The sequence below is a fragment of the Jaculus jaculus genome, chromosome 1 (assembly GCF_020740685.1).
Source record: "Jaculus jaculus isolate mJacJac1 chromosome 1, mJacJac1.mat.Y.cur, whole genome shotgun sequence".
Lineage (NCBI taxonomy): Eukaryota > Metazoa > Chordata > Mammalia > Rodentia > Dipodidae > Jaculus > Jaculus jaculus.
The window spans coordinates 98,729,660-98,743,809 of record NC_059102.1 but is presented as its reverse complement, the minus strand read 5'-3'; positions in this window follow the sequence as shown (position 1 = coordinate 98,743,809).

Below are 14,150 nucleotides of genomic sequence, written 5' to 3'. Positions count from 1 at the left end.
GCACACACCAGTCCATTTTGACACAGTGACACCCTGCACAAGTTCTCAGGATGAGGAAATCAGCAATCCTCTCTTACAAACTACTTCTTGCCCAGTCCAAGCAAAGTTCTTTCTACCCTTGTAAGCCAAACTTCAAAGTCCATAGTTCTTACTACATTCAGGTCTTTCAAATCTGAACAGAATAGTCCTTCAGGTTCTACTTACAGCCCTGCCAGATGTCTCTTAGGCCAAGGTTTCAAATCCTTCCACATTCTTCTTAAAAATCACCTCCAAAAGACCAAAGCCACACAGTCAGGTATCTAGCAGCAACCTCATTCTTGGGACCAACTTTACTGTTGCAATCAGGTTCACATTCCTGCCAGAAAATACCTGACCCAGAACAGCTTGTTAGGAGAAGAGGTTTATTTTGGCTTGCAGACTCAAGGAGAAGCTCCACAATGGCAGGGGAATATGATGGCATGAGCAGAGGGTGGATATCACCTCTTGGCCAACATCAGATGGACAATAGTTGCAGGAGAGTATGCAAAACACTGGCAAAGGGAAACTGGCTGTAATACCAATAAGCCTGCCCCCAACAATACAGTGCCTCTAGGAGGTGTTAATTCCCAAATCTCTATCAGATAGGAACCTATCATTCAGATCACCTAAGTTCTGAGGGACACCTGAATCAAAACACCACATATGCAATCTCACAAAACATAGAATATTCAAAGCAATTTAGGAAAACAAAACAAAACATGCATCTTTATATCTGGCTTTAGATCAAAAGCCATACCAGTCAAGAGTATGATAAAGTCGTAAAAATAGACACAAAGACCAATAAAAACTCTGGTAAAAGCATTAATCAGTAACTTGTGATCTGTCTTGTCATGGAAATAATAGACATTATTCAGTTCAGCCTAGACTCCCCATAACTTTTAGTACCTTAAGCTCTCAATAAAATCTGGAAGTAAGTTCAGTATGGGGTTCACTCCTGTGAAGCCCCCTGGCCCTCCTTCAAATTCTGTTTTGTGTTATTGTGTGATCATTTCACTTCCTCCCACACTGACAGGATGACACCAATACAGTGCATTAAACATTGTATATAAGACTAAATCTAGGAAAGTAATGGAAGAAAACGGTAAGTGCCTCATGACTTTGGAATAGGAAAATTTATCAAAAGACCCAAAAGTACAAAAGAAAAAGAAATAAAGGAAAGTAGACCTATTAGAACTATATTAAGGAAAAGGCTTCAGTATGGCTAGGAATCAATAGAGAAAAGAAATTTTCAGGAAGGGAGAAAATATATATCATTTATACATCATTCAACAGCATGATAGTAACAATGTCTTAATACCCAGGATATATGAGAAACTCACTTAAACTGGAAAAAAAAAGCATTTTAAATAGGCAATAGACTTGAGCAAACATTTCTTAAGAGATGGCATGCCCATAGCAAACAGGTATACAAAAATTCTTAACAGTATTAAGCAGCATGGATATACAAATCAAAACTGAGATACAGCACCTCACTCCCAGATAGTCTGTTTCATTAAAAAAGAAATTTCATAAGTGCTGTTGAGAATATGGAGGGAAAAATCATTTTTACATCATTGTGATTTCTGGCAGAAATGTAAATAAAACCATTGTGGAAGATCCTACTAAAGGTCTTCAATAAAGTACAATTTGAACTGCCCTGTGATATATAGGCAAGCACCTCAACTGTTAGGCCATCTCTCCAGTCCCCCTTTTTTATGAGGTAGGGTCTCACTGTAGCCCAGGCTGACCTGGAATTCACTAAGGTGTCTCAGGGAGGCCTTGAACTCATGGCAATCCTCCTACCTCTGCCTCCCCAGTGCTGGGATTTAAGGTGCCAGGCTTACCCCCCTTTTTTGAGACATTGTTTTATGTAGCCAAAAATGACCTTGAGCCATGTGTGGTAGTCCACGCCTTTAATCCTAGCACTTGGGAGGCAGAGTTAGGAGGATCACCATGAGTTTGAGGCCACCCTAAGACTACATAGTGAATTCCAGGTCAGCCTAGGCCAGAGTGAGAGCCTACCTTGAAAAACAAAGGCCTTGGACTTTGTGCTGTGGGGCCCTGTGATAAATAAACCCCACTCCTACATAGAAATCTGAACCAAAATGTTTATTGTAGCAATATTCACAGTAAAAGTCTAAAAAAAACTCTGAAGTGCCAATCAGCTGATAGCTGGATTATAAAATGTGGTACAAATACACAATGGAATATCACCATAGAAAGAATGTTGAAAAGATGATGGTGTCCTATGATGACATAAATGGAACTTCCCATCATATGTTAAATTAAGCAGGGCAAGAAAGACAAGTGCCATCTGAGTTCATTCATGTGTGGAATATAGGAAAGTTGAGCTTAGAGAACTTGATAATAGATTAGTTTCTAGATGTTGGGGAGAAAATGCAGGTAAGTATACGAAAACTTTGATTAATGAGTACTGGGTTATAATTACATAGGAGAAAGAGAATGTGGCATTTTATTTTGTAGTAACATGCAGATAATAAAAATTAATGCACTGTGTACATTTTTAGGGAGAAAGAATCTTGGACTTTTAGCCATAAAAATAATTATTATTTCAAAAAGTAGAGATATGTTTATCCAGAATTGAACATTACACAAAGTGTAATGAACTGAAATTATGGATTGTAACCACAAAAATATAATTTTATATACAAATTAAAAACAAATATGAATTTAAAATAATTCAAGTAGTTTTGTGGGTATAAACAATAACACAAACAGCTTGCCTTAGCAGAAGTTTATTAGTATGATTTTTTTTTTACCTAGAATACCAAAATCAGGATGTTAGACAAGGAGACTTTCTAGAGTAATTATTTAAGCATAGATCCTAGCCTTTCCTCTTGGCTTATTGATGGTTGTCTTTTCCCAGTTTTCTGTGCATTTTCTTCCATTTGTACATGTCATTACCTAATTTTTTATTATGTTTTTGTGTGTACATGCACACTTGTGCCATGAAATGCATGTTGGGTTCAGAGGAAAACCTTGGATGTTGGTCTTCATCTTCCACCCTCTTCCAAACAGGGTCTCTTGTTGTCTTACTTCTATGAGCTCCAGGCTGGTTGGCCTGTTGTCTATTTATCCTATCTCCACCTCCCATCTCACCTTAAGAGTGTTGTGGTTACAAATACTCATACTACTGAGTCAGATTTTAAGTGGGCTGGGGGGAAAAGGACTCCTTCCTACACTTGTTTGGCAAGGACTTTATCCACTGAGGTATTTCTTCTGTCTGTCTCTATAATGGCATAAGTTAGAGATTGCACTAATGATCTAATTTTTACTTAATCAGTTCCAAAAGAGCTTACTTCCAAAAATAATTGCACTCTGATGTACTAGAAGCATATGAATTGGCTCAACTGCCCTGTGATATATAGACAAGCACCTCAACTGTTAGGCCATCTCTCCAGTCCCCCTTTTTTATGAGGTAGGGTCCCACTGTAGCCCAGGCTGACCTGGAATTCACTAAGGTGTCTCAGGGAGGCCTTGAACTCATGGCAATCCTCCTACCTCTGCCTCCCCAGTGTTGGGATTAAAGGTGCCAGGCTTACCCCCCTTTTTTGAGACATTGTTTTATGTAGCCAAAAATGACCTTGAAAAGGCATCTACCCCCAAATTAACAGAAATGGACACTTATGTTTGAAACACCAGCAGCACACACACATGCATGTACACATCACTGCAAAGTGATATACTGACTTGGTTTAATATACCTATGACTGGCAGAGATGTTACTAGGGAAGGCAAGAATTGGAAAAGTGTATGAAAAAAGAAGAATTCTTAAGCTGAAGAAGTGGAAGAATTCAAATTCTTAAAAGTGGAAGCAGTGCAATGCAATGTGTGAAACTAAAATGAAGGTAAACATCAAAGATTACACTATTAAATATATATTAATGCTCAATTTCTAGAAAAATCCCAAGCTTAGTTGTTAAGTAATTCCCTACTGGTTATATAATCTAATTTAATACTGTATAACAAAAAATAAAATATTTCCCAAACCACACAAGAAATTATTGGATGTATAAGAAATATATCTAGGCCTTTATGCCAAACAATATCACAGTTTTCCCTGAAGTTGCTTGTGTTGTTCTCCCAAATGACAATTTCAGTGTTTGTCAGCCTCTAAAAACATATGAAAAAAATCTGTGGCCACCTTATTGTTGCTATATAATTGCATGTGTACCACAGCCTTTTTGGCTTTTCATTGAAATTAGCAGCATTCTTTATCTAGGGACAGATTGCTCTGTTAATAAATTTCCCAAACCAGTCTGATCTTGCTTCCTTCCTCCTGAGGCTTGTCTTTAGCACTAATTTGTTTCTCATTAGCACCTCTGTCAAAGGGTAAGTACAGGAAATAAAGAAGATAAAACAGTCCAGTTTAGTACTTCATATGGACTCATTAAAACATTTAATAGAAGAGGATATCAAGTTTTATAGAATAGATACAAATGAATTCTTTTCAAAAATAATTTCCTTCAAATTACATTCAAATGTAAAAACATAACATATTCACACATTAATAAGTATAATTGGTAAACTTTTGTGTATCAGACAAATAAGTTTAAGTAAAATGAAAAATAAAATACTAAAAAGACAAAATTAATAAGTGGCTTTTAAAAATCAAAATCTAAGAGGATATAAATAACTCATATGGAAACCACATTTTTGGACAATGGAACCCTCAGAAGCCAGAGATTGTTACCAGGAAATTTTTAGTGCCAGGGATGGGATACTTTCCACTTAGGTGTTGGCCAGGGAGGTCACTGATACCACCCCAAAATTACAGGCTATTACTGAGGCTCTTAGTTTCTCACCAGAAATAGACGGTAAGACCATAGCGCTGAGGACTCCACATACTTTGGCTGCAAAGTCACTGAGAAATCCTTCTGGAGCTGAGCAGCTGAAAACCTCCTCCATGTATACCAGCTGACAAAAGCTATGCTGCATGCAATTCAATGGGAGACAGAGAAATCACCAGTACAGATACACAATATTGGAAACTACAAGCTTTAAATTTGGCCAATTGGCCAAATGAGACAACAGATGCAAAAGTGGCATATCTGTTATGGGGTAAAACAACTGTTCTCTAATTGGACTAGAGGCCTGCTTCATGGGAGGGAATACATCCCTGATATTGAAAACTGATAACTAGGGTAGTCATGAGCCCTAGGGGTATAACATCTGCTGGTGTCTTCCTAAATGTATATACTATGCTCACCAAACTGCCCAGAAAAGAATTCTCTTAATGCTCATATCTATGTATTAATGCTACTCTCACTTTTGTTTAGACAACCTTCTCTTTTCTGATGGCAGTGACTTTGGGATGACTCAGAAGGTACTATGGTACTGTGAAGAAGTGACAGAGGAGTGCTCAGCACTGAAATATCTCTATCACATCTTCCAAAGCTCAGTGTCTATTGTGGGAGAGGTGGCAGAAAGAATTTAAGAGCCAAAGGAAGAGTAGGACTCCTTATAATGTGTTCTTCCAGACACAAAAATGGCCTGGATATCCATGACCTCACAATGCCTGACCCTACCTACACAAAACCATCATAATAGGTGGAAAAGTCCATGACATTAAAAAAAAAAAAAAAGAGAGAGAGAGAGAGAGAGAGAGAGACTGTTGATAGGGGGAGGGGATATGATGGAGAGTGGAGTTTTAAAGATGAAAGTAGGAGTGAGGGAATTACCATGAGTTATTTTCTACAATTATGGAAGTTTACAATAAAAATAAAATTACAACAAAATGTAAAAAAAAAAAAATACTTTAATCCTGAACTGTGGTTCAACCAAAAACAATGCTGGTAGCTGAAAATTTAAAGACATAGTCAAATTTTATTATGATTTTTGGTCATAATACATCTAAATACAAAAGATAATAAAATAGACTGGGCCTGGAACGATGGCTTAGCAGTTAAGATGCTTGCCTGCAAAGCATAAAGACCTACATTCAACTCCCCAGATCTCACTCAAAGTAAATACATAAGTTGGCACGTGGATCTGCAGTTCATTTGCAGTGGCTAAAAACCCTGGTGTTCCTATTCTTTTCTTCTCTTCTTCTCTCTGTGTCTCTCATAAATAATATATATATATAAAATAAGGTGAATTTTTCTAAAATGATTGACATACTATGGAATTCTTTGTTACCTAATGTGTGTTTGGCACTTTTTTAGTCAATATTTTTGATATTGAAGAAGTTTTGATCATATAAAAATGCAAAACAGAGAGATGCCTCCTATAGCTTCAAACAAACTCCAAAAGCATGCAGGAGTTTGTGCACCTGAACTTACATGGGTACTAGGAAACCAAACCCAGATTGTCAAGCTTTTTAAGCAAGCACCTTTAAATACTGACCCATCTCTCCAATCTGAGCTTTGAAAGTTTTGCCTGTGCTTTCAGCTATATGTACTCCCTTCCTCAACTGGTACAAGAAATTTCTTCCAAACAGAACTAGTAATTGTGAATAGTGCTATTATATCTCAGGAAATGTTCTAAGGATATCAACTGTATAAATTTAGTAATATCCTCCACAAGGAATATAGTTTTATTTTAAAACATTATACAAAAGTGGGGCAAGGGCTGGAGAGATGATTTAGTGGTTAAGCGTTTGCCTGTCAAGCCTAAGTACCCCGGTTCGAGGCTTGGTTCCCCAGGTCCCACGTTAGCCAGATGCACAAGGGGGCGCACGCGTCTGGAGTTCGTTGGCAGAGGCTGGAAGCCCTGGCGCACCCATTCTCTCTCTCTCTCCCTCTATCTCTCTTTCTCTCTGTGTCTGTTGCTCTCAAATAAATAAAAAAAGGGGGGGGGGGCAAGCTGGACATGGTGTTGCATGCCTTTAATGCCAGCACTCAGAGGCAGAAGTAGGAGGATCAACATGAGTTCGAGGCCAGCCTGAGACTACATAGTGAATTCCAGGTCAGCCTGAGCTAGAGTGAGACCTTACCTCAAAAAACCAAAAAAAAAAAAAAAAAAAGAAAAGAAAAAAGAAAAAAAAATAGAAAAGTAAATAAATAATTGGCAGAAAGAGTTAAGAAATTCTCTTATTATTTCTTGTCTTATGTTTATTTATTTGAAAGTGACAGACAGAGAAAGAGGCAGGAGAGAAAGAGAGAGAATGGGCACGCCAGGGCCTCCAACCACTGCAAATGAACTCCAGATGCATGTGTCCTCTTGTGCATCTGGCTAACGTGGGTCCTGGGGAATCGAGCCTCGAACCGGAATCCTTAGGTTTCACAGGCAAGTGCTTAACCGCTAAGCCATCTCTTCAGCCTTCCCCTATTATTTCTTGAGAGACAGATGGTCTAAAGGATTGTCACTATGGCCCTAAAACATTTCCCTCCCACCCACCCTTTCTTGAAATTGTGTTAGAGAATAACACAAAATTTATGACTCATGACACAAAATTCATCATCTTAACTGTTTTCTTTTAATTTTTTTGTGATAAGCCCAATAGACTGGTTTTTGTATGAGAGAGAGAGAGAGAGAGAAAGAGAGAGAATGGGAGCACCAGGGCCTTCAGCCAGGTGTATGACCTTGCACACTTGTGTCACCTGTGTCTAGCTTACATGGGACCTGGAGAGTTGAACAGGGTCCCCAGGTTGCTCAGGCATGCCCCTTAACTGCTAAGCCATCTCTCCAGCCCAATCATAACAGGATTTAAGGATAGTATTCAGTAAAGTTGAGTACATTCATATTTTGTATGCAAGACTTTTCAGACTATCCTTTATTTGGTAAAACTAAATCTCTACTCCTCATAAACAATTGCTCCTTTCTTCCCACCTCTACATCTCCTGAAAGCTTTGACTCTACTTTTTGTTTCTGTGAATTTTATTGTTCATGGTATTTCTTCTAAGTGGATTCATACAATGTTCTTTACCAAACTGGTTTATTTCATCAAGTATAATATCCTTAAGTTTTAAGACTGTTGCAGTATATAACAAAAGCCCCCTGATTCTTAAGATATAATAATCCCCTACTCTGGGATAGCCTATGCTATATTTCTCTTCTCATGTAGCAATGAACACTTGGGCTATCTCTATCCTTCGACTAGTGTGAATTATGCTTTTATAAACATGTGTATACATGTTTCTCTTCAAGAGATGCCTTTGGAATGTTTGTTCACATATATGAAGATGTGGGTTTACTGAATCATGTGATAATTCTAATTTCAAATATTAAGCTGGGCATGGTGGCACACACCTTTAATCTCAGCACTCCAGAGTTTGAGATAAGAGTATTGCTACAATAAATAAAAATAAATCTTTAACCAAATAAATAAATAAATAAAATGGGCTTAAGAGATGGCTTTGTGGTTAAGGTACATGCCTGCGCAGCCAAAGGACTCAAGTTTGATTCTCCAGGTCCCACGTTAGCCAGATGCACAAGTGGGCACATGTGTCTGAAGTTTGTTTTCTGTGGCTGGAGGCCCTGGCACACCCATTCTCCATCACTCTCTGTCTCTCTCCCTCTCTCCCTGTCTCTATTAAATAAATAAAAATAAATCTTTAAAAAGAATATCACTGTGAGTACAAGGCCAACCTTAAACTACATAATTAATTTCAGGTCAGTCTGAGCTACAGCAAGACTGAAGTATGAAATAAATAAATAAATAACAGATTTATATTTTGTTCCATTGCTTTTATAGTGCAGTACCTTCCTAACATGGTTATATGGATATTCTGATATATCATATTGTTAGCAACAATAATTCATTTTTGTTTTGTTGTGAGATGGCTTAGCTATTAAGATGATTGCCTGCAAAACCTAGGATCTCATGTTTGAATCTCCAGGTCCCATGTAGCCAGATGCACAGTGATGCAAGTGTGAAATGCTGCATATGCACACAATGGGGCCCATGTGTCTAGAGTTCCTTTGCAGTGGCTGGAGGCCTTGATGTGCTAATTCTATCTTCTCTCTCTCTCTCTCTCCTCACTCTCTCTCTGCCTCTTTCTCTCTCTTGCAACATAAATATTTCAAAAGAGTAACTACCTTACTGTTTTGTTTTGTTTTGTTCTTTTTGTTTTTTCAGGGTAGGGTCTGGCTCTAGCCCAGGATGACCTAGAATTCACTATTAACTACTGTAGTCTTAGGATGGCCTTAAAATCACCGTGATCCTTATACCTCTTAATCATTTTTTTAAGACAATTTCTTATAATGTAGCCCAGTCTTGACTGAAGCTCACTACGTAGCATAGGCTGGCCTTCAACACAAGTTATTCTTCTGCTTAAGCCTCCCAAATACTGATGTCTCATGAGGATTTAATTTGCATATCCTTAATGATTAATACTTTTCAGCTTCTTTGACTCTATTTGTTAAATGATTTATGTTTATTTTCCTGAAAAAGATTTGTATTCCAGGTTTTTAGCCATTTTAATTGCCTTCTTTTGTTTTTGCTTTTGTTGAATTAGATAAACTCGCTTGTATTTCGGGTATTAAGTTCCTATCCAATTCTCATTGTTTAAAACTATTTTCCCATTCCATAATATAGTTTTTGCTTCTCTTGTCTTATTCTTTTTTAATGTACAATATTAATTTTCCTGTCTGTCCCACTAATATGCACATGATTTTATCCAGTATGTATTCTCTTCAACTGTTAATAAAAATATAAATTGTACAAACAATGGCTGTTAATTTACATAAAAAACATTTTTCACATTCTGAGAACTCTTCAAACTAACTAGTCCTTACACACACTGAACTCTGTGGATTACCTTCTGCTACATGACTTTAAATTTACACTTGTTTTCCCCAACAAAGTGGGGTCCTCAGAAATGTGTAAGCAGGCATGAACCCAAATAGTCTGATTCACCAGTCAGTTCTCTAAATATGAATGAATACTCAGGAAAATGAAAACATATGTAAGAAGACAAATAGCCACAGGAAGCAGAAAAACAAAGGGAAAATACACAAATTCAGGTATTTATATGGAAAATATGTATATCAAAATGTGCATGCATTATTCCACAGGGATATGTCAATAAACTCACAATATGTCACTTTACATGACCAAGATTATCTAAAATTAAAAATAATATGCTCTATCAAGTGTTCATAGAAATGTACCATTACAGAGACTCTCATGAATTCCTAATGGAAATGAACATCAGGACTACTTACAAAACAGTCAAACAGCTTCTCAGTGGTTAAATGCATTTGTTAGAAGACTTAGAAATTCTACTCTGAAGTATTTACTCAGGAGAAATGAAAATTGTATCACACCAAAGGCTTCTTCATAAATATTTGAACATTTTTTTCATGGGAACCAAAAATGTAAATTATCAAATACATCTACAAATGAATTAATAAATAAAGACTACTTTTAGAAATAATAATATTCAGCTAGAGGAAGAAAATACCAATATAAGAAAATGTATGAATACATTTTAACTATACAAAGAAAAAAAGGAAAGGATAGTAGTATAGCGAAATAATTGATATACTGATAATGATACTGATGTTATATGTTCATTCTTTCTCCAGAACCATAAAAATTATACTTAAGGTAAATGAACACATTGTATATAAATTGTATTTTGATTAAAAACATGAGAAGAAATGTAAGAGGAAGAAATGATTCCTTTCATTAGAAAGGATGTGTCTTGGGGCTGAGGAGATAACTAAATCACTGAAGTGCTTGCCAAGCATGACGCATGAAGACCTGACTTTGTATTCCCAGTGCCCATGTGAAAAGCCAGACACGGTAATACCTGACTTCATTTCCAGCAATTGGGAGGCTGAACCAGGAGGATTCCTGGTGCTGCAGTTTAGCTAGTCTACTTGAATCCATGAGCTATAGGTAAGAGAACATTTATAAAAACTATAAGGTAGAGAAAAATTGAGGAAGACATCTGAAAGACACATGATGTCAATCTCTGGACTGTACCCACAAACAGCCATGAACACATACACTCACAGTAAAATATACCTACATATGTAATACACAAAAAGCAAAGAAACCCACTAAATTGTCATTTGTCTAATGAACTTCCTTTTAAAACTTTACTCTTCATCATAGAAGTGCTTTTCATCACACAGAAAATATTTAATGAATTTCTTATCCATGAGATACTATTGCATTCATTATTTGATGTTATTATTCCATTTAATCTAAGAATTAATTTCCATGTTTTAAGTTAAATGGAAGTTCAAACATAAATATGGAAAAATTATCATAACTTAAATGAGGTAGGGCTGGAGGGATGGCTTAGCAATTAAGGCATTTGCCTACAAAGCCAAAGGACGCAGGTATGATTCCCCAGGACTCACATTAACCACGGCACAAGCATCTGGAGTTCGTTTGCAATGGCTGGAGGCTGTGGTGTGCCCATTCTCACTCTCTTACTCTCTCCCCATTTTTCTCTGTCAAATAAATAAATAAAAACAATTAATTTAATTTAAATGAGGTGTACAAAACACATCCCTCAAAGTTGGTAGGAGACTCATTACATGATGGTGAAGGAGTCACTATATTAATGTTCTTATAAGTAACAATGTTGACCTATTGGACTTTGCTACTGCAATAACACTTTAGTATGAGCCAAATGAAACTTGCTTAGGTTAAGCAAAAAAATAAACAAATAAATTACATTATTACACATCTGGGTTTGTGAATTTAGTTTGAGATGCCACTTCAATGCTATGAAGGTGTGAGACTTAGGGCATCTAATCTATGAGTAATACAGGAGTGCCTCCACAATAAACCTGTGGCTTCCTCCCACAATCCTTGCTCAAGCATTATTGACCTCCCTTTCACCAATAGCAGAAAAATAAATGGCCTAGTGACGCATTTGCTGGTTACCTACTGTGAATGTAGCACTAAAATAAAATCCTAACATTACTCTAGCTTCTATTCATTCTATATTTCAATGTGTATCCTTGAGTTTGCCTAATATATGCTAAGTAATAAAATAAGATGCACAGAAAAAAGCAATTCATGTTTTGTAGCATCTTACTTCTGAAGTGTTTATTAATAAAGTATTAAAGCAAGGTACAGGGGCACACTTCATTTTAATGTTCTTATAAATATAGATTTTTCTTTTGAATATTTAAGCCACATTTAGCTTTCCAAAACCACTTCCCATTCAATATAAAAAAAATCAAGACCAAAGAGAAACAGAGGTATTAAATTAACATAACATTTTTAAAATGTATAGTTTGTTACATGAAGCTTTCCATACTTTCTATACTGTAGTATAAATTTAAATTTTATAAATTGATACTTTAAAAATTATTCTTTTTTTTTTAAAATTTAATTTATTAGTTTTCTTTTCAGTAAATACAGGCAGTTTGGTACCATTATTTAGGCTCATCTGTGATCTACCCCCTCCCATTAGACCCTCCTTATTATTGAAAATGGGTCGTGCATTGTGGAGTTAGCCCCCAGTTATTAGTATGATAAATGTCTCTGAAAATCATGACCCAACATGTAACTCTGACATTCTTTCCGCCCCCTCTTCCGCAAGATTTCCCTGAGCATTCTTATGCTTTGTAAGTGTGCATAGAACTAAAAGTGCTAAATTTATCCTTAAAGAAATTTTTAAACAAAAGAAAACCAACACTTTATAGAAAACATAAAACAGCAAATAATCATTAAAATTTATGTAATTTGTTTGTAGTCCAGTGATTTCCATAAGTAAATATGAACTATTAAATACAATGATACTAGTTGTGAGTATTTTTGAAATAAACTGATAAAATAAGTTATTGTTGCTCACAGACTCAAAGGGATACATGAATAAGACTTGTGCAAAGTATTATATGTCTTAAATTGCAGTCAGGTTACATCAAAATTATGTAAATATCTTTTTAGAAATATTTAATATAGCAAGAATGTTCAGTGATCACCACAAGTCCTGTAGCTGGGATTACTCAAAGATCAATCTTTCCCCTCAAGATTGCTTTTCATGAGATTAAATTGTATATTAGAACTTCACCTATACACAAACACTGATTTAACTTATGAACATCTTTGTGCTTCCATTAATAACATTGTTTTAAATTGGATACATTAGGGAATGTAAAATATAAGTTTAAGCACAGTTAACCATCATACTTTGTCTACAGAATAATTATTAAAATAATTCTATACTTACATACACAGGATATCAGCATTAAATAAATATTAACCTATTGATGCTTCGCTCTTATCTGTCTAGTAGCTACTGACTAGTCCCTACTCTCCTCTTTACACCCCATTTCTTCTGTTGTTGTCTTTGTCTGTACACAGCCAACACAGTTAATGGTGAGTATGCTCAAAGGAAGAGAAACAGTTTTCACCAGCCCTATTTCTTCTCAACCATCATCTCTGATACTGATATTTCCTATTTGAACACAACATTTTCTATGGGAACTCTGAAATTTGATGCATTTGGGCTCAAATAACACTGTCTAGCTTGTCACTTAAATCATCATGATGTTAACAGATTTATTCTGTTTCTTTGCTCTTTGTTTGTTGATGTTTCTCTAACTTAGCCATTTGATTTGTATCATATATTTCCCTCATTGCATTAAGTAAGAAACTAGTACTTTGATTGGCAAGATGGCTTAGTGGTTAAGGTGCTTGCCCAGTACCAACGTAAGCCAGATGCACAGGGTGGCACATGCATCTGGAGTTTCTTTTTATTTAAATTTTTTTATGTTTATTTATTTATTTGAAAGTGACAGACAGAAAGAGGCAGAGACAGAAAATGAGAGAGAATGGGCATGCCAGGGCCTCCGGCCACTGAAAATGAACTCCAGATGCATGTGCCCCCTTGTGCATCTGGCTAATGTGGGTCCAGGGGAATCAAGCCTTGAACCGGGGTCCTTAGGCTTCATAGGCAAGCGTTTAACCACTAAGCCATCTCTCCAGCCCGCATCTGGAGTTTCTTTACAGTGGCTGGATACCCTAGTGTGATCTCTCTCTTTCTCTCTCTCTCTCTGTCCTTCTGTTGCTCTTTCTCTCTCTCTCTCTGCCTCTTTCTCTCAAATGAATAAAATAGCTGAAAAAATAAAAAAGGAACCAAGTGTTTAAAGATGAAAACATGAAGTTAATAAGTAGTGCAACAAGGATTTGAAAACAAACAATGTGATAAAGCATCTGCATACAGAAGTGCCCAGTGATGATGGCATGTATATTAGCA